This window comes from Rattus norvegicus, chromosome 1 (assembly GCF_021556685.1).
Source record: "Rattus norvegicus strain SHRSP/BbbUtx chromosome 1, alternate assembly SHRSP_T2T, whole genome shotgun sequence".
NCBI classification, from domain to species: domain Eukaryota; kingdom Metazoa; phylum Chordata; class Mammalia; order Rodentia; family Muridae; genus Rattus; species Rattus norvegicus.
The window spans coordinates 45675447-45698113 of NC_141534.1; the positions used below are offsets into that span (position 1 = coordinate 45675447).

General features: G+C 43.8%; 1 long non-coding RNA gene across 5 annotated transcripts in view; it reads right to left on the reverse strand.

Moving 5' to 3' along the window:
- Positions 1–21528, reverse strand: part of LOC148006936 (uncharacterized) — a 35095-nt gene extending 13567 nt beyond the window's left edge. For 2 of the 5 annotated variants that reach the window (XR_015645226.1, XR_015645214.1), the window contains exon 1: positions 1410–1469. This is a non-coding gene — a long non-coding RNA (uncharacterized LOC148006936). Of the gene's footprint in view, positions 1–1409; positions 1475–21366 lie in introns of those variants that run through there. The other 3 variants (XR_015645221.1, XR_015645231.1, XR_015645224.1) reach the window with 3 other exon arrangements.
- Between the last annotated feature and the right edge of the window lie 1139 nt (positions 21529–22667).

Consider the following 22667-nt stretch of genomic DNA (forward strand, 5'->3'; position numbering starts at 1 on the left):
ATCATCTCTGGTGACTCTGACAGAACCTGATTTTTAGAATACAATGTTATCCCAAAGTCTGTATGAAACCCACGCTAGACTATTCTGCACCCTCTGGTTTTCAGCCCAAGTAGCTTACAATCTGCCTCGATGTCCCATCTTTTCTCTCCTGTAACTCTAATGTTCCAACAAACCCAGATACACTCCCAGAATCCCAAACTGTGTCTCATAATGAGCTGTAGTAGCTTGCATATTTTTTTAATCAGAAATAATAGACTCCAGCCATGAAGAACCCTGATGGGGTCTTAGTTCACGTGCAGCTATGTCCTCCCCTTGGCTCCCTTTCTGTAGGGTCCTGTCCCCCCGACTGGCTTCTGAACACTGTTACAGTCCCATGCCTTCTGCCACCCATTCATCCACTGCTGGATCTTGCCCCTCCCCTACTTTCAGAATCTAGTTCACATGACCCTTTTATATGCAGCTTCTGCAATCCCTCAGGCCTGGTTTATTCCCATCTCTCTTCTCTAGAATCTCCATGATCCATTCCTTGTGACTCACTGGACCGTGGGCTGCTTCTAGCTCTGGTTTCCTGTTTATAATCAGCCATTCATAATTGATACTTGAGTGGAATTGCCACTCAATGGGGAGGGTAGGAGAGGCAAGTTCTAACATCCCAACTCCCACCTGTGCAGAACTTTTCCCCATCCCTAGTCCTGCCTTTGATCTTATCAATAAGAAAACACCTCTCTGTAGCCCTGAGTGTATTACCAAACATGGAATCACAACTTAAGAACCATTAAATCCAGTGCATCCTCTTGGAGTGAATGCTAAGGAAGCCTTTGACCGGGAGGTCAGCAAGGAGAATAGATGAGATCGAGACCCCCAAATATTAAGCGTGTATCCCAAATCCTTCCTGCATAGGCACACCTCCATCCCTGCAGCTTATTTCAAGATGATATAGTGAGCTCCATCGCACAGCCTGTCTGAACTTACAGCTGAACCTGCTTCGAGTTGCGGTTCTCAAGCTGTAGATCACAACCCCTTTGAGGTGAGGGTTGAACGACCCTTTATCAGGGGTCATCTATCAGACATCCTGCATATCATATCAGATATTTACTTTATTCATAACAACAGCAAAATTACTGTTATGAAGTAGCAGCAAAAATAATACTATGGTTGGGGGTCACGGCATTACGGAGGTTGAGAACCGCTGACTTAAAGTATCCTCCAACCTAGACAGTCCTTCCTCCATCCCTTCACTTCTCCCCAGATCACATCCTCGTGACAATTCCTTTGCACCTTCCTTGACTACTGTCAGAAGAGTTACTGTGGAACTTCTATTTCAGTTCCTGACACTCTTGTGCAACAAACGAGGGCTAAGGCCAGTCAGGCTGCAAGACTAATCTAAGACCGCATAACGTCCCTAGGACCTGTGATCTCCAGCCTGCTCCGTCTCACTGTTTCCATCCTTGATCACCAAGCTCTTCTGTACCACTCTCTAGTCACAGCTGTTTCCTGTAGAATAAACCGTCACTCCCACTAACCCGCAAAGCCCCGGTAGGGGATTCTGAGAGTCTTCAACGATTAGCAAAGCCCGGGCAAGGGATTGTGGGAGTCTTCAAAAGCAAAGGAAGCTACATGGTTTTTGGAGTTAAACCTAGGTTCAAGACTGTGTTCTCCCAGTTTCCAGCAGGTCACATAAACTTCTGAGCCTCACTCTATGCATCCGTATAGCAGGCCTCGACATTAGTGGGTCCAGCAGAGTACCAGGGGGCTGGATGAGTCATCAGAAGTCTGACGTTTGCCACAAACTGCCGTGTAAACGAGTGGAATTGCCTTGGACTCCCTGGCTTAGGGGAATGAGCTCTCTGTACTGGCCCCTTTTATTCCAAGCAGTCTCCTGACTCTTGGATTGAGGATAAAGCTCCACTAAAGGAACACACCAGCTTGCTTTCAGGAAGGGAGAAATTTACACTTCCTCTGTAAAGACGCGTAGAGGAAAATGACAAGTAGCTTCCACAGACAGAGCTCAAAGCAAAAATTAAAAACTCAGCTCTGCTAAACCGACTTCAAGATACTCAGGATCTGCAGTCATTCAAACCCTAGCGAACTCCGACCCAGTGGTCAGGGACATCAACACCACAGTGTAACTGCAGTGCTTCTCAACCCGACTGAAGCCATGCCTCCTTCTGGACCAGATTTGATACTCTGTGCCCCTTAGCTCTGTGTCCTCATCCAGACTAAACACAGAGTCAACCCACAGGACACTGCACTGGGCCCCAGTGTATTGAGCATGGTCTACTATATCAGGCATGGTGCTCCCACCTATAATCCCAGCCCTTGAGGTGAAGATTGTCCAAGACCAAGGCTAGCCAGGGTGTGTATAGAGTGAGATCTTGTCTCAAACAAATTTAAGAAAACCCAGCATTCTCTTTTATTTAAAAAAAAAAAAAAACACTAAACAAAAGGTTGGGGAGTTGGGCCAGTGGGCAGGAGCACCAGGTCTTTGAGAGGGAGAACAAAGTTTGAATCCAGCATCTGAGTAAAAAGCTGACTGTGGCTATGCATGCCACAGCTGCAGCACTGCAGCCTGGAAGACGTCTGACATCCTGCTCTCACGTCATGTATCACACAGTTATGTGCATGCAACACACACACACACACACACACACACACACCTCACACTTTCACACACATGCTCATACACTCAAACGTACAAATATGCACACACAGACAAATACTCATATATACACATACACAAACACATAAACACTCACGCACACATACATATATACATGTACATATATACACACATTCACATATACACACTCACACACACACATACAGTTTGGTCTACATAGTGAGTTCCTATGCCACATCTGCAGCACTGGAGCCTGGAGCAGGTTGGTCCCCCAGGCCCACTGGCCAGCCAGAACAAACAGCAGGTCTCAGATCGGTTAGAGACAGAAGTAGAAGAAGACATCTGAACCCCGCCCTCGCCTCATGCACCCATACAGTTATGTGTATGCAATACACACACTCACACACATGCTCATACACTCACACACAAATATGCACACACATATCACATATACACACTCATTTACACACAAACATACACATACTCACACACACATATAGTTTGGTCTACATAGTGAGTTCCAGGCCTGGCAAGACTATATAGAGAAATCCTATTTTGAAGAAGGAGGAGGAGGAGGAGGAGGAGAAGGGGGAAGAGGAAGAAAAAGAGGAGGAAGAAGAGGAGAAGGGGGAGGAGGAGGAGGAGAAGGGGGAAGAGAAGGAGGAGAAGGAGCAGCAGCAGCAGCGGCAGCGGCGGTCAGCGGCAGCAGCGGCAGTAGCAGTGGCAGCAGCAGCGGCATAATCCCTTTGTTAAATTCTAGACAATTGCAGGTGCCACTCACCAGAGAGGTCCTTGAGCTACATCAAAATCCCAGCTTTGCCTCTTCCATGTACTTCCCCACTTTGTCAGTCAAACACATAAGTCACTCACATTTGTGGAGGTAGGATAGTGACTTTAATTCCCTCAATAAAGGTCTAAGATTACATTCATAAATTAGAGCTCAACTATACTTTAAAATGTGAATGAATGCCAAAACCCCCGTCTACCATCTACCACATGCAACACAGATCTGAAGAAATTCATGTTGTCCCATTACCAGCAATAACTGATGGCGGGGCTGAGGAGATGGCTCAGCGGATAAAGCATTTGCAAGCATGAGGCTCAGAGTTAAGATCCCCAGCCCAGGTAAAAGCCACTCAGGTGTGGCAGCCACCTAAATCCTGGGCACTCAGAAAGCAGAGCTCGACCGGTGGAGCAAGCTGGCTGAACTAGGTAGAGTTGAATGCTCCAGGCTCAGCAGGAGACCCTGCCTCTGTGAATAAAGTGGGGTGTGATCAAGGAAGACACCCACCATCAACTTCAGGCCTTATCACACTGTGTCTGCACACATGTGGACATGCATGCACACATGCATCTGCACACATGTGGACATGCATGCACACATGCATCTGTACACATGTGGACATGCATGCACACATGCATCTACACACAGGTGGACATGCATACACACATGCATCTGTACACAGGTGGACATGCATGCACACATGCATCTACACACAGGTGGACATGCATGCACACATGCATCTGTACACAGGTGGACATGCATGCACACATGCATCTACACACAGGTGGACATGCATACACACATGCATCTGTACACAGGTGGACATGCATGCACACATGCATCTACACACAGGTGGACATGCATACACACATACATCTGTACACAGGTGGACACGCATGCACATATGCATTTGTACATAGGTGGGCACACACACACACGCACGCACAAGCAACATAAGCATAAAAAACAACAGACGGATGAATGTTCCAGGGCAGAGAAACTAGGATCAAGTGTGCTGACGGTGCCTGGACACATGGAAATTGCTCGGCAAACATCTTACAGCTAAAAGGGTCTGTGCCGAGGTTTACCTGCTTGGCGCCAATGCTCAATTTAAGACGGAAAGAACCTAAGAATGGGATGTTTTAACATTCTTGAAACTTTGTGTAACCGTTTGGGTCCTGGAATGCCACTGAGGTGTGCAGGGTTGACTTTGGTTTTAGGGAGAAGAGCTGTGATGGCTGCATGACTCTGTAGATATGACACCAGCTCTTGCTTCTTCCTGCCCTGGAGCCTAGCCGGTGCACTGGGCCTATACTGGCTACCAAAAGAATATTGTCTCTCCAAATGAGTCAATATGAGCTGTATGAAATAGTAACAGCAACAATACACACACATGCACACACACACACACACACACACACAAATTCAGGATCATTTTCATTGAGCTTTCTGTAATCTGTTTGATCAATTAACAGATTAGCAAAATGGCATGAGGAAAATAATGGTGCACTCATTGTTCTCCCCTCTGGTTTAATTCATGGGATAAGCTATAACTTCCTTTGCTTGCAGGAGGCTCTATTCCACAGCATGATCTTAATCTGGAATAATTGTATGTAAACAGAACTTTAGGGTCCCAAACCAAATGATATCCTTTCCCACTGTGGGTTAAGATCCCTCCCATTAAAACCAAAAGGAGACTGCACTGCGTCGTCTTCTGTGAAGAGTGTGAGCGAGCGGCAGGAATGTTGTTTAATCATTCCTAAAGTGTATGGGGGCTAATCCTACTTTAAGTAATCAGTGCATTCTAACCGTAAAACAAACCATATTTAAAAATAAATATCCATGACACAAACATCTGAGGAGCATCTGTGCTTTTAAAAGAGTCGCTCCGAGGGAACATATTTTTCAACAAGTGAGGCATTGTTTAAGCAATGAGGCACACTTTCTTTGGCACCTCTTGCACAGATTGCCGCATGCTCTTTGGAAATATTTCAGAGGAGAAAACTCTGCCATTTTAGGGTTGGATTGACTTGCAAAAACAGCCAACATGTCTTTTCAGAAGGGACTAAGGGACACTGAATGCCAGAGTTGGATAGGTAAGGCAGTTACACAGGTATAGAAGTTTATAAAAATATTCAGGCACAAGGTACATTAAGATGACAGTGGCCACTGGACCTGACCATCATGCCCAAACCTAGTAGTCACTACCTGTTGTCTTTGTGGAGGTTTTTAACTGGGCAGTAAAGTCTGTTGGGTTTGTCTCGTGGCCCAACTACAGCTCTCAGAACATTAGCCGAACTGTGTCACTTTGGTGAAGTGGTACGCAGTGTTTGCTCGTGCTCAGGGTTTGACGTTCAGCAGCCCGTGTGGCTCTCACCTTCTCACCAGTAGTGTTGGTGGTGAAGCAAATCAAGAGCGTGGGTCTGGAGGCTGACTCTTAACCTCTCTGGAACTCATCTGACCATCTCTGAAATGCTGATAATAACCGTGCTTGTCTTTTCTTGTGTGGATTGAACATCTGTGTACTCCAGATGCTTCACCTGCCACAGTCAAAACTAACTATGAGGTAGCCGGGTGATTGTAGTGAACACCTTGAGTCCCAGCATTTAGGAGACAGAAGCAGGTGGATCTCTGTGACTTTGAGGCCAAACTGGTCTACAGAGTGAGTTCTGGAACAGTCAGGGATACACAGAGAAACGCTGTCTCAAAAACAAACAAACGAACAAACAAACAAAAAAACAAAACAAAAAGGTGATAGACAATAGAGAGATAGATTAGATAATAGATGATAGATAAATGGATGATAGATGACAGATAGATAGACAGACAGACAGATAAGTATGAGGTACAGCTCTTCAAAAACTGACAGAGGACGAGAGGCCAGCCTTCAAACAAAACAAAACAAAAATAATAGTAGCCTGTGTCCGTTAGAACAGTGGAATGCTTTAATCCCAGTCTGTAGAGAGACTGGATGTCATGTGATGTGTCACAGGACTCTAAATATGGAGGACAGAGCCAGTCTCTTTAAGACACTTTTAAACACTGCAGTCACAGATCCCAGTAAACCATGGGGTCCTGGGAGAAAATAGAATTCTTGTTAGCTGCGGCAACATCGTGTTTTACTAAGACATTACACTGGAAGAAAAGTCTTCTTTGGAAAGAAAAAGTGGGCCTAAGCGTCAGTGACCTGTGATACCAGGTCTGCACACTTACTCAGGATGCTGGAGGGAAGACATTGAATGCTCCCCAGTGATGACAGGAGACACCTGCATGTCCTTGTATGTGGATTCTTTGATTCTTCTGCATCTGAGAGCAGGCTGGGCCATGAAAGAGGAACCTTTCCCAAGGTTCAGAAACTGAGCTCTGAGTGTAGCTCAGTGAGAAGAGCCCCGAGGGAAGCCACGTTTTGTGTGGGAAGTGGTGATGGGATGGAGCAGAGGGATCAGAACACTTGAGCGAGCACAGATGAGCAGGTCCTTTTTAATTTGGAAATCCAGAACTATCTTTTTGCGGAAAGAGTACACTGCTTCATCCAGAGAACCCCCAGGCCTCTCTTCCCATGCTCCCTTTGGGCTTCTGGGAGCTCCAGGCTTGGACCCCAGCCATGGTTACCATCACCTGAGCTGGTTAACCTTCATCCAATCATATCAGAGCCAACGCATCTGCAAATGCTGGTTCCAAAGGCTCAACATCCATTTGTAACCACTTGTTCCAACTTAGTAACTATCAGTAAAGAATCTAGACTACTACCTATGCATCCGTGACCAGCTGCTGGGTGTTTTGACCCAAGAGCTGAGAAAGAGCCTCAAATTTCCCTTCCTCCCAGAGTTCCATCCTATGCATAAGGATACAGGAACCAGAGGTCAAAGAGGAAGAGCGTATGGAGACACAAAAAAAGAGGATGAGGAAGGCTTTCTTCTGTTTGCTTCTGTTTTATTTGAGACAGGGTCTCATTCCGTAGCCCAGGCTTTCGAGGAATTCACTGTGTGATCCTGGCTAGCCTTCCCTGCTGTCTCTGCTTCCCAAGTTGCAGGCATGGGCTGCCACACCTGGCTTACATTTGTAAATATGATTGAATTTGCTCAGTGTCTTAGACTGTTCTTTAAACAACAGTATCCAGCCTGCCTTTAATAAGCTGTTATGGCCCATCAAATATAAACTTGAAAAGAACTGTGAAAAATTAGACCCAAGACTCACTGCCTTTCTCATGTGCTTCGCCATGACCAGCCTATGAGCGAATTCATGACACATTCCTGATTTAAACATTGGGTCCAAATCTTCAGGGAGAACTGGAGACATTTTTATATAAAGTTTTAATTTTTTTGAACTCCTAAGTGAATCGACTGTTTAAATTTGAATACAGATATCATTTTTCAGCATAAACTACAAAACAGACAATATAATATATGATTGCTTTTTAATTAAGACAGAACAGGTTGGGTGGTGGTGGCTCACTCCTTTAATCCCAGCACTCAGGAGGCAGAGGGGTGGATCTCCGTGAGTTCGAGGAGCCTGGTCTACAGGGTGAGTGCCAGGAGAGCTAAGGCTACACAGAGAGACCCTGTCTCAATAAACAAATGAGCAAACAAACAAAAAGGCAGAACATGCATCCTGGTTTCTCTAGGATCTGGGGAGATGCTCAGTCAATAAACTGCTTGCTATTTAAGCATGAGGACCTGAATCCTGAATCGTACATAGCACAAGTAAACTGTGGTTCACGATGAGCTTGTGGTCCTAGCCCTGGGAAGCAGAGGGGAGAGTCCCTGAAGCTTGCTACCCAGCTAATCTTACCATATCCTTGATGCCTGGGTTCAATCAGAGACATTGCCAAGAAAGAAAGAAAGAAAGAAAGAAAGAAAGAAAGAAAGAAAGAAAGAAAGAAAGAAAGAAAGAAAGAAAGAAAGACAGGGAGGGAGGGAGGGAGGGAGGGAGGAAGGAAGGAAGGGAGGGAGGAAGGGAGGAAGGGAGGAAGGAGGGCAATTGGTGAAGATGCCTGACATGACCTCTAGCCTCCACACATAGGTGCGTGCTGGAGTGTGTGTGTATGTGTGTGCGTGTGTGCGTGTGCATGAATGTATGCACCACAGCATGTGTGTGAAGCTCAGAGAGCAGCTCTAGAGAGTCCATTCTCTCCTTCCACCTTTATGTGGGTTCCCGGGATGGAACTCTGGTCCTCAGGCAGTGAGCATCTTTAATTGAGGGGCCATCTCACTAGCCCCCGACTGTGGTTTACTGAATTTTCTATGGCCTCTCTCATAACAAATTCATGGATGAGAGGATGAGAGCGCTAAAACTTTTGTGTCAGAGTTTGCTTGTTGCAAAGTACACATCAGTTACACTGTCAAAGCTGTTGCCCATGTTTAGCATCTTGAATCCTTGTAACCTTTTGACAACGAATCTGGAATCTTCTTCCCCTCCAACCCCTCTGCCCGCTTTCCTGGAGTTCCAGTGTCTATGACATTACATCTGTGTACAAAAACAAACAAAACCAAAACAAACAAACAAACAAAACCCCAGTAATGATAAGGCATGTCGTGACATCTCAGCTATGTTTTGACTTCTAAATTTTCCTTAAATATATATCCTGACTCAGGCTGCCAGAAAGCCTGGCAAAGGTTTCCCTGGAAGTGAGTGAACCCAGAGTGCAGATTCCCATGGTCTCTAGCAGCAGCCCCTTCCTCCTAAGATCAAGCCCATCTCCACGATTATTCAATGTGTGGGATTCACTGCTGCCTCCCTTAATGAGGATGCCGATCCCTGCCAGAAGTCCCATTTGGATAATTTACTTTTTCTTTGTCGGTCAGATTGAGCAAATCATTACAAATAATAATCCTGTAATAACAGAGTTCTTTCCAGGAAAAGTCATCTTGCTGATGGCATCTGAGTCTGGATATTATTAAAATCTGGCTCCCCCATCCACACCCCCAGTCTGCACTGCAACTTAACACCCCTTGAAGAGCGACAACAGGGAGAGATGTCCTGGCTTGTGAGCTGCATTTCAGGTTGGCGGTCAGATAAAGGTTCCCCTTGGAAATATTTCCAAGGGTTTGCTGGGTGTTCTCAAATTTCTTGTTCTGTGTTGACTCAATCTGTTTTGTGAAATACCTCTATAAAACCAAACCAAAACAGAAACCAAACCAAACAAAACAGCAGACTATCAAGGCACTCGGATCAAGTGGAAAAAAGTTTCCATTTGTTTTTCACTTCCTGAATATATAAACCTCTTATTATCCCTCAAGTAGTAAGACAATTGACTAATATAATTTGTGAGCATATGTATATACATGTTCATGTGTATATGCATATGTTAATGCATATTCATGTATATATGCATGTTCACTTGTGCATATATGTTTATGTGTATATGTGGATATGCATATTCATGTGTATATGCATGTTCACTTGTGCATACATGTTTATGTGTATATGTGAATATGCATGTTCATGTGTATATGTGGATATGCATGTCTGTGTGTTTATACATGTTCATGTGTGTGTATATCATGTGTGTATGCATGTATACATGCTCATGTGTATGCATGGTCCTGTGCATATGCCTGTTCATGTGTTCATATTATGTGTGTATGCATGTTCACATGTATATGCATGTTCATGCATGTGTGTATGTATACATGCTCATGTGTGTGCATGTATGTGCATGTTCATGTGTATATACTCGTTCATGTGTTCTAATCATGTGTGTATGCATGTTCACATGTATATGTATGTTCGTGTGTATGTATGCATGCTCTTATGTGCACATGTGTGTATGCATGTTCATGTGTTTTCATATGTGCATATACACAGGAGGCTGGAGTTGACACTTGGTGCCTCCTTCAATCATTTTCTACCTTGTTGTTTGAAACAGTCTCTTATAGGATCTGGAACTTTCTGGTTGACTAAACTGGCTAGCTAGCAAGCCCCCCTCCTACCTCCACCTCCACATGTGTTATAGGCACACATCCCAATACCCAATTTTTATGGGTGTGATTAAGACTGACCTTAGGGGCTGGAGAGATGATTTAGAGGTTAAGAGTACTGGCTGCTATTCAAGGGGTCCTGAGTTTAATTCCCAGCAACCACATGGTGGCTCACAACCATCTGTAATGAGATCTGATGCCCTCTTCTGGCCTTCAGGCATACATGTAGGCAGAACATTATACATAATAAATAAATCTTAAATAAAATAAAATAAAATAAAAAAGACTGATCTTAGCTCCTCATACTTTTACATGAAGCACTGTACCAACCTAGCAATGCCCTCCCACCTCAAATTTTGATCTAAAACTTAAAAAAGGATCTCCATCCCAAACTAAGTGCCTGCATCTTATATTTATTGTTAGGCACAGGAAGATTCACCTGAAATATTTAAGGAAATGGTACTGATTTGAATGAGCCACACGAGTTTTTGTAGATTCCTGTTGGTTCCCAAGGAAACTTCGTAGAGCACACAACAAATACTTCTCAAAACACATGGCAAAAAGGAGATTGGAGAGATGGCTCAGTGACTAAGGGCATTTCTTGCTCTTCCAGCAGATACTGACTCGGTTCCCAGCATCTGCGTGGTGGATCACAGCCATTTTTTAACTCTGGTTCCAGGGGATCTAACGCCCTCTTCTGACCTCAGTGGGCACTGCATGCATGTGGTACACAGCCGCCCATGCAGGCAAAACACCCATACATGTAAAATGAAAGAATAAAAAAAAAAAATGGCAAGAAATACTTTTTGGAGGTAATAAGTGAATAAAAGAAAACCTACAAAGAGAATCCAGAGGGCAAATCTATAACCTTAATGTAAATACATTTGCTGTAATTGAAGAATAATACCCTATCAAAACTGACAATGTGAAGATTCTACTTCCCTTAATTGGAAGCAGGTTAAAAAGTGGGTAAAGAGGCTGGAAAGATACCTCAATGGTTCAGATCACTGGCTGCTCTTCCCAGGTCTGGTTCTCAGCACCCACGTTGCAGTTTACAACCATCTGTAACTATAGTCCCAGGGGATCTGATGCCCTCTTCTGGCCTTTGGAGGAACTAAGCACACAAGTGGTGATCAGACATAAATGCAAGCAAACTACCCATACACATAAAATAAAAACCAATTTACAACATTTAACTGGTAAAGTGTCTGCAGTACAAGCTCAAAAACCTGAGGTGGATCCCTAGCACCCACATAAAAGCTAGGTGTGTCGGTGTATGCCTATACAGTCCCAGTGCCATAGAGAGGCAGATCTCGGGGCCTTGCTCACCAGTCAGTCTAGCCCAAAATGGTGAGAAAGCCCATCTCCTCCAAAAATAAATAAATACATCATAGATCAATAAAGGAAGAAACCCGACAGTGATTTCTGACCTCTGCACATGTGAACACCAGTATACACATGTGCACACACCACATAAACCAAAATAAGAAAGTAAATTGTCTCAGTTAGGGTTTTACTGCTGTGAAGACACACCATGACCAAGGCAACTCCTATAAAGAACAACATTTAATTAGGGCTGGCTTACAGGTTCAGAGGTTCAGTCCATTATCATCAAGGTGGGAGCATGACAGCGTCATGGGACTGGTGGTGCTTGGAGTTTCACTTCTTGTTCCAAAGGCAGCTACCAGAAGACTGGCTTGCAGGCAGCTAGGATGAGGCTCTAAGCCCATGTTCAGAGTGACATACTTCCTCCAACAAGGCCACACCAATTCCAACAAGGCCACACCTCCAAGTAAGTGCCACTCCCTGGGCCAAGCATATTCAAACCACCACATTAATAAATGATAAAACATCTAAAAGGCTGCTTTAGGCTATCAAGATGGCTCAAGGGGTCTTGTTGAGAAGCTTGAAAGAGGAGCTAAGTTTGATACCTGGGACCCTCATGATAGAAGGAGAAAACTGGTCCTGGTTTCCTAGGTTACAAAGCCCAGGAAACGTGGGGTAGGAGCCACACCTGACACCATGTATGTGCTCAGCTGCCTTTGTTATGCTGTAGACTGGATCTAGAAGAGCTTATGTATGCTATGGGATGAACGCCTGCCAAACCATGTTCTAAGCCAGACATATTGACCTCACTTTGTCAAGCAAACCCCCTGAAGAAACGGTTCCTCCTTACAAGTTAGAATACTGAGGCTACCAGACATGGCACAACCAGGAGGAGACTGACTTCCTGCAGGCAGCCAGAAGAGACTGTTTCACACTGGGCTGACTTGGGCATATATGTGAGACCGCAAAGCCCCACCTCCACAGTGACATATTTCATCTATCAAGGCCACATCTCCTCATAGTCCCATGAGCCAAGGATATTCAAACCACCGCACATAATAAGAAAGCCCAAGTTATGAATTCAGTGTTGGGGTTTGTGGGCCACATTTAATCTGTCAATTAGCTCTGAGGACCTTGTTGGTTCTTTAGGCCCATGGAGTCAATGATTTTGAAGGGACTTCTTGCTTTGTTGTTGCTGCTGCTGTGACTGGTGATGGTGGTTTTGGCTATTGTTGTTGTTGGTGGTGGTGGTGGTGTGGTTTGTTGGTTTTCTTTTGGGGGGCGTGGCCTAGAACAATGTACCCATGGCTGGCCTTGAACTTCTGATCCTCTATCTCAATCTCCCAAACACAGAGGTTACAAGTGTGTGCCTCCACACCCAGTTTATGAGGGGCTGGGCATTGCGCATAGGAGGCAAGCACTCTAGCGATTGAGTCCGTCCTCAGCCCTCTGTTTTGTTTTGTTTTAAAGAAAAACAATGGTCTGTCCAAGTGGCAAGATGGCAATAAGTTATGAACATGAAGTCATTTTGCATTTAATCTTTTCCCCCATTCTGGTCCTCACCATGGGACCCGGACTCTCAAAACATGACTTCCTTTGTAACTGAATTATCCTGGTTCTGCCCGCAGACAACTTAACAGTAGTCTAAACAGGCAAATGATATTTGGGATTCTAATCCCACCAGAAGTTTAGGGAAAGAATCTCCCTCATCTCTGGCCCATTATGTGCTTTTATCTCTAAAGATTAAGTTTTCTGAAGGTAAGTTTATGGGACGTGATGTCATTTCAATTTCAAATGACTCTTCTGGTTAGGAAAACCTCACTTTACCCGTAAGCTCATTCTCCTACATCTTAAAATAACTGTTAGGGTTTTAAAGCTGACTTCATTTTATTTCATTTTTATTTTGAGACTTTATCTCAGACCTTTTTGTGAGTGTGCATATATGTGCTATTTGTACATGCTCCTATAGTTGCCTTCACCTGAAGGTGTATGCACATAGTATGAAGGCCAGAGGTCAATCTTGTTATCTTCCTTGGCAGATGGATGGATGGATGGCGAGTGTATTAGTCAGGGTTCTCTAGAGTCACAGAACTTATGGAATGTCTGTATATATTGAGGGAATTTGTTGTAATAACTTACAGTCTACAGTCCAACTGTAGGCAGTCAACAATGGGCAGCTGTGAGTGGGAAGTCTAAGAATCTAGTAGTTGTTCAGTCCCATGAGGCTAGGTGTCTTGGCCTTCTGAGTAAACTGGAATCCTGAAGAAGTTCCAACAGAGGAGCTGGCAAGGAAGTGTAAGCAGGTGAAGAAGAGTGAATCTTCCTTTTCCCAATGTCCTTACCTATGCCTCCAGAAGGTATGGCTCAGAATAAAGGTGTGTTTCACCACGCCTGGACTTGGAACTTGCTCTGTCCCAGGCTGGCCTCGAATTCAGGATCTACTTGCCTTTAATCCTGGGACTAAAGGTGTGTACTACCTTGCCTAGGCCTAAGCTTTTCATGGCCACTATGCCTCAAGATCTGGATCAAAAGTGTGTATCATTTCACATCAAAATCTGGGTCAGAAACCTGTGTCTTCCAGCCTCAAGATCTGGATCACAGGTGTGCCCTCCATTTCTGCATTGTAATTTCTGGATTGTAATTCATTCCAGAGGTAGTCAAGTTGACAACTAGGAATAGCCATCATATATATATATATATATATATATATATATATATATTATATATACATATATAGAGATAGAGATTATATACACATATACATATACATATACATATACATATACATATACATATACATATACATATACATATACATATACATATACATATACATATACATATACATATACATATACATATACATATACATATACATATACATATACATATACATATACATATACATATACATATACATGAGAGAGTCTTCCATTGAACCTGGAGCTCATGGATTTAGCCAGGCTGCTAGTCAATCAGCTTTACGGATCCACATGACTCCTGACATTGTCAAGTGCTCCCTTTAATAAGATAACACACCTTGCCTTCTCTGCTCTCTGTATTTTTATATGCTTTAATAAATCCATAAACTTGTTAATTAAGTCTATGGACATGCTATCTGATCCTCTGTTCTGCCTCACTTATTCAATTGCCTCCTCTCACTCCCCACCCCATCTCTATTTATTTATATCAACGGGGTCTCATGTAGCTCAGGCTGGTATCAGACAGACAAGGATGACCTTGGATGTCTGACCTTCCTGCCTCTTGCCCCAAATACTGAGATTATAGGCATAATTAGCTCCTTCATTTGTTTGTTTGATTTTGAGACAAGGTCTCACTGTACAGACTATCCTGGAAATCATAATTCTGACTCAGCTTGCCCAGCACTGAGAATACAGGTGGGCACCACACGCTCAGTGGTGCCCCGTGATCCTCTTAATCCACAAAATGAAAAGATTTCAAATATGTCCTAAGTTAACTTCCTACAGTTAACCTGAACTCTCAATAGAAGTCTCTTTCATAAATCGTCACCTGGTTCTGCCCATGTGCTCCCAATACACATACATAGAAGAACACAGTAATGCCATGATCATTCCACAGGGACATGAACTCAAAAATATTCATTTCATCAAGTGAATCTGGGTTTCCTTAAATTTTTCTTTAACTTGGTAAAAGTTATCAAAATAACAGAGAAAATTGCTATTTTCTTTCTTCTGTGTTTGGCCCTGCAGTTTGTGTGTTGAGTTTTTCTAGCTCCCTCTGTGAAATCTTTCCAATGTTCCCATATTGGTGAAACTCAATGATACAAAAAGCTTCTTTGTAGCCTGAACTCAGGAAAACAACTTCTGTCACATGGAAAGCCCTCCTGAAGTACCCTAATAAGCCTCTCTTTATCTGATATTTTAGACACTGAGTGTTTTGCAAAAACTATTTACTTTGGAGAGGTACAATCAAGTTCAGCTTCAAATTATGTAAAACAAAATTTTCAAAAGGCAATACAAAGATTTCTTTTAATGAGACAGCGGAGACCTTGTGTTCCGTAAACTATTTACAGTTAACAATCTGCAGTTGTATTTTCGGCGTTTTTTTGTTGCTGTTTTGTTTTTGTGACCTTTCTGGACTGGTTTGTTTCTGTTTAGATCCCATCTCTTTCCCTTCAGGGATCATTGATAATTCTATCCACCCCACTTAGATATGTGGCCACTGATTCGTGACATGGGCAACAGACAAGACAATCACATAACAGTAAAGCAGAGAGCTGATTGAGAAAGGCCATTTTGAAACCACGGTGGAGAAGGATTTTTTTTTTTATTTTTTATTCCATATATATTTAAAGTGTTACTTGTGGTTTTTAAAGTATTTTAAATTTTTATTTATGCACATGTATCTGCATCTGTGTATATGCCATATATATGCATGTGCCCTTGGAGGTCAGAAGGGGGTATCTGATCCCTTGGAGCTGAAGTTGCAGATAATAGTGAGCCTCTGGTTAAGAGCAATATGTGCCCTTAACCGCTGTATCATCTCTCTACCCCCCCATCCCTCACAGCTGCTTTGGGACACACAATGAAATGATCGCTCAGAGTGGGCCGTGGACATGTCTGCCATCTCACGCAGTGGTTTGTTTATTTGGAAGGAGCATCTAAAGTCTGCTTTTAAGACAGTGTGCTGGTTAGAAGATGGTAGAGGCCATGGTAGAGCAATGGCAGCATAGCAACTTCCTTGTAGCTACAAGCCTACTACAACTCTGCTGGACCCAACAGCTTTAAAGAAGTGAGTGCTTGGTTCATGGCTCTGAAGAGTCCAGTTAAATTCATTGGAATGAGCACCCATGGACAGTCAAATGGCAAAAGAGTTTATAAAACATAACTTCTACTCATTGAGATCTGCAAAGAGTTTTTTTTAATGCTGATAAATTGGTAGTGTTCGCATGGTAGATGCAGCTTAAAGTGCGTTTGCAAACTGTCTATGATGCTGCCCACCAGTGTCAAGGCAATAGACAATGTGATGGTTTGTATATGCTTGGGCCACAGCATTATTAGGAGGTGTGGCCTTGTTGGAGTACTTGTGTCAGTGTGCATGGCTTTAATGTTCTAGTCTTAGCTGCCTGGAAGTCAGTATTTTGCTAGCAGCCTCCAGATGAAGATGTAGAACTCTCAGCTCTCCCTGCACCATGCCTGCTTGGACACTGCCATGCTCCCACCTTGATGATAATGGACTGAACCTCTGAACCTATAAGCCAGCCCCAATTAAATGTTGTCCTTTATAAGAGTTGCCTTGGTCATGGTGTCTGTTCACAGCAGTAAAACCCTAACTAAGATTGACGAGTACCTGGGCCAAATGCAGTCCTGAAACAGAGTGAAAAGAGGTATTATTGACTCTGCAGTTTCAAAGGAATTTGCCAAACTGAGAAAATGGGAAGGGGTTTCATGGGAGCCCATGTCCCTGACTGTGTCAGAGTTGGCCGTTGTCACTTCAAGACTCTGAAGTTCGGGTCCACTGAGGCAAAGTGAGGATGTCTGGGGACTGGGGAGGCTTCCAAGGCCTGCAACAACTTGCTATTAGTTCTAAATATGATCAGAACTACTGGGGTAATGAATATGGAGTCAGGTTACTGCCAAACCCAAAACTATTGTCTCTGATGCCCTGTGTGCCCCAGGATGGTATGGCTCGAGGGTTCTTAGGCTCTGAGATGTCAGATGGAGCAGCTTTCTAGCTAATAGCCATCCTTGGGACTCAAAGCTAAGAACCTAAGGTTGCCAGGGGACTGCCGCCAGCCAGCACAGGAAGCCTGGTTCATCTGGAAAGGCTGGCCCATCTGATCTGCAGAATGCTGTGGATAAGGACTCCTGGCCATGCTCTTGTTTCTGTAAGAGCTGCCCTCAGAGGGTGTCCTTTGACAGACTGTTGAGAACAAACTCTTAAAGTCCCTTAGGTCATTCTGCAAGTGCTAATGGGTTTAATGGAGTCTTCTGCTGAGCTCTGGTCACCTGATCATACACAATTTCCCCACAGAATTTGAAATGCTTGTTCTTTCATATGTTTTACAAGCATGTTATCTTTAAAAAAAAAATGCAGCTAACTGGCTGAGCAGACCTGTTTTAAATTTCTGAGATGAATAGTGGTATAGCACTCAGGAGGTAGAAACAGGAGGATCTTGAGTTCAGAACCAGACAGCGTGTCTCAGTTAGGATTTTACTTCTGAGAACAGACACCATGACAAGGCAACTCTTGGTCAACATTTGATTGGGGCTGGCTTACAGCTTCAGAGGTTCAGTCCATTATCATCAAGGTGGGAGCATGGCAGCATTCTGGCATGCATGGAGCTGGAGGAGCTGAGAGTTCTACATCTTCATCTGAAGGCTGCTAGTTTAAGACTCACTTCCAGGCAGCTAAATAAGGGTCTTGAAGCCCAAGCCCACAGTGACACACCTTCTGCAACAAGGCCACACCCACTCCAACAAGGCCACACCCACCCCAACAAGGCCACACCCACTCCAAAAGGCCACACCCACTCCAACAAGGCCACACCCATTCCAACAAGGCTACACCCATTCCAACAAGGCCACACCCACTCCAACAAGGCCACACCTCCTAATAGTACCACTCTCTGGACCAAGTATATACAAACCATGACTCAGGGCTATGTGGCAAGTGTAAGGCTTAGACTACTGAGATTCATAACAAGACCCGATTGAGGGTGGAGCTCAGTGGCAGAATGCTTGCCTAGCACACAAGGACTGGGGTTCAATCACCTGAAGAAGAAAAAAATACGTTTTTTTTTAATGCCCAAGCATCTCCATTTGAATACTTTGATCATGAGATTTACTTTAAAAATAAGATGAACTCTTGCCAACTGGTTAAAATCCACCCGAAGGAAAGAAAAGAAATTGGTATGAGACACTAGAAAAAGAAAATAAACCCAAGTCCCACTGCACCAGTCAAGGGCTGTCCCCATCGGCCATGTGACTGGCGCTCTGGACATGCTCTCAGGGTCCCTGGCTTTCCCCAGAGGATGAAGCAAAACAACTAGAAGTTGCCGCTCAGAGATCCGACAGTTACAGCCTCCAGGCCTCAAGTGACTTCCTCCTTGTCCATTCTTACTGTGTACTCTTCTACATCAAAAGAATGACATTTTAATGAAACATACTATTTTGTACAGTTGATATATGCTAATACTTTTTAAGAAAACTGACTTCTTCAGACAATCCATGATGATATTGACTTTACATGATTATCATTCTAAATGTAACCTATTGTTTTGAATATGGATAAATTTCCATGCCATTACTAAAACAATCGAGTCTCTTGGCAAATTTCCAGTGTGTACCACCATAGAGGTCCTTAGATTATAAATCTAAAATCCACACAACAGTTGCTAAACTTGGTGGGCGTGGTAGCCCATTTATAATCCCAGCACTTGGGAGACAGAGGCAGGAAGATAAGAAGTTCAAAGTCATTTATAACTAAGTAGAGAGGTTGGGGCTAGCCTGGGCTATATGAGATCTATTTTCCCAAAATAAACAATGACAAAACACCCAAATTGTTAAACTTAAACTTAACAAGAAGTGGGGAGATGTTGCTAAGAAGACACCAAGTTTTAGTTGCAAGATGTTTAGTTCTGGAGCTCTTCTACCTGGCTTGATGATTCTAATTGATAATAGTGTGTTGCATACTTGAAGCTCTCTAGACCTATGTCCTCCTCATGGGTGTCTGTGTGAAGGGAGCGCTATGGCACCCTTATCATAGAGGATCATTAAATAGCTATGCATACATCAAAGCAGCATGCTGTACACCTTAGGTAGTAAGCATGGTGGGTGGTCCTGATGTGTAATCTCAAAATTGGTAGGTATGCCCGGGGAGGAGGATGGCCAAGTGAGGCTAAGTGTCAGGCTGGAGTAGCTGTCCCATTTACCTTAGGCTAAATCAGGCCAGAGGACAGATTGCAGGAGCCAAGTCTAACTTTCTTTTTCTTTTTTTAATTATATTTCTTATTAGTTTTGTTTTGTTTTTCAAGAAAGAGTTTCTTTGTGTAACTCTAGCTGTCCTGGCACTCTCTCTATAGACCAGGTTGGCCTCAAACTCACAGAGATCCACCTGTGTCTGCCTCCTGAGTGCTGGGATTAAAGGCATATGCCACTGCCTTGCTTATATTTTTAATTATTTACAACAATTTTTTACTTTAAATATATATTTTTTTTGGTTCTTTTTTTCGGAGCTGGGGACCGAACCCAGGGCCTTGCGCTTCCTAGGCAAGCGCTCTACCACTGAGCTAAATCCCCAACCGATTTTAAATATATTTTAATAGTATTCTGCCACTCACCCAAGTCCTTTCAGATCTTCTCTACCCCTCCCTACCCAACCCAACTTTAAGTTTGTTTTCAGAAAAAAAAAATACAATAAACCAACAGAATGAAATAAAACAACACCCCCAAAACAAAACAAAACCACCCCCACACCAATAACCAAATAAAAGCATACACACACACACACACACACACACACACACACACGCACACGCACACAAAACAAACAAACAAAAACCTGTAGAGTTCATGGTATGTTGGTGGACTATTCCTGAACATGAGGCCTGAGAGGTTGGTATACCCTGTTTTACTCCACTGAAGAAAACTGATCTCCCCTCATCCAGAAAGTATAAATAACGGTTCAGCTATTCACCTTTGTTCTAATGGTTTTACATTCATTCACTTTTTGACATAACAAAATAAAGCGTAAGATAAAAGAAAAACTATCACAATGAAGTTGGACAAGACAAACCAACGAAAGGAAAAGAGCCCAAGGAGAGGCAGGAGAACCAGAGAGCCACTCCTTCGAGCGGTCAGGAATCCCACAAAAAGACTAAACTGGAAGCCATGCCATGATATGTACACAGAGGACCTGGTGCAGACTTTCAGCCGTGGGCTCTGGGGACCAAACTCAGATCACCAGGCTTGGCAGTGAACAACTTCCCCACCGAGCTAGGCCTGATATCACACGGAGAAGCCTGCCGCAGAGGGTGTGGACTGTTCGACACGAACAGTGACAACAAACTGATCACCAAGCAAGTTTTAAGTAGTATGTATCCATATCTACCAAGCCTCTATATGATCATGGACATACAGTAGGCCTCTCCATCTCTCCTAAGCTACTGTCGACAAGTGTAATCACAATGTTATAAGCCAAAAGCTATTGAGTTGTTTTCCTCACGGCTGTGATTGAATCCCTGCCAAGATGCAGCTTAAGGGAGGTCTGACCCCACAGTGACTCACTCACCATCTCCAGCTAGGCCACATACCTCAAGGGTCACTCCCAACTGGGGACCACATATTCAAACCCACGAGCTGATGGCGGGGCATTTCACACCCAAACCACAACAGCTATTGTAAATGAGAGACTTAATCGGAACGTATGTAAACCAGAATGCACATTTCACATACAGAGCCCTGAGAGCAACTGAATCGAAGCTTTAGTTAGGGCCTCTGGCCCCGGCTCAGCAGCCTTCCAGGTGTATCCAAAGCGCTCTCTCTCTCTCTCTCTCTCTCTCTCTCTCTCTCTCTCTCTCTCTCTCTCTCTCTCTCTCTCTCTCTGTTGCCCCCATGCCTTTGGCAGGAAAGAACACAGGAACCAAAGTGGCTGTTTAAAATAATAGGAGCCAAGATAAACCCACTTTTCCTGAGAAACAATAGGAACTAAAGGTCTGCTGGGACCAAACTCACCACAGCTGATTAGAATGTCTTCCAGGCTGAGTGCTGGCCTGGATGTGGGGTTAGGGGTGGGGAGATGATGAGGGTCTATTTGCCGTCTTAATTGCCATGAACATTCACCAGAGCCAGCAGCTTATGCTTCCACTTCCATGCCCTTTCTCCTGCGGAATGATCAGTGTTAAGCCTCCTCTCTTGGACCACATCTTTGTTTGGTTTTCACATTTTTTCCGACGTTAACAGTAAAGGGCTCCATTTTTGCAATTAACAAGCTGGACCACCCACAACTGCTGTAAATCTTTGGGTGATTTTTGGTATACTCTATGTTGTTTTCGATCCATATTCAGAAGCAACTCTATCCTTGTCTGGAAAGAATCATGCTTTGAATATGCACCCTACATGGACAGGACAGGGCAGCTTAGAAGTACTTCCTTTGGAAGGGATAGCTAACCTCGCTCACACATCCAGCACTCAACAATTAACGTCTCTATCTCCTTTTCCATAGGTCCAGAGTTCAAAACAGGTTCAAGTGCAATTATCACAGTCTGTTCTCAAATTTATTCTAAGGAGACTCTTGCTGATGGCAAGCACACAGTGACACTGCTTGTGAACATACTTGGTCCAGTCCTCTCTCTCTCTCTCTCTCTCTCTCTCTCTCTCTCTCTCTCTCTCTCTCTCTCTCTCTCTCTCCAGGATGTCTCTGTGTAGCCCAGCCATTCTAGAACTATGGATTAGGCTGGCCTCAAACTCTTGCTTCTGCCTCTAAAGTGTTGGGATTAAAGAATTAAACCACCATCTGGCTTGCTCTATCTTGGGTGTCTCTTTTCTCTCTCTGGCTAACATGCTCATATTCATATATTCTCTCTCTCTCTCTCTCTCTCTCTCTCTCTCTCTCTCTCTCTCTCCTCTCTCTCTCCCTCTCCCTCTCCCTCTCTCTCTCTCTGGCATACATGTACACAATATGCATGTTTCTATACCTATTCCCATGTGTGAGAGTGCACATATGAGGACTGTGCCTTAGCAAAACTCCACGTGAGTCTGTATCAGCTGGCATCACTCTGCCAATTGGCCAAGTCCATGAAGCAGCAAGAAGTCCCCAGGACACCACCAGAAGTTTTTTGCTGTATTTCTCTCTGTGAAGTCATGACAAACAGAGCTCAGCAATGCAATGTAAGGCAAACCAATGCATGTGTGTCATTAGCTAAGAGTCCTCTACGTGTCCTTTCATGTGCGTGCTTTATCAAAAGATCCTTTCACCTGTGTCTGCTTCAGCAACGTTCTTTGACATAACTGACTTTCCAAAGAAAGCAGAAGTC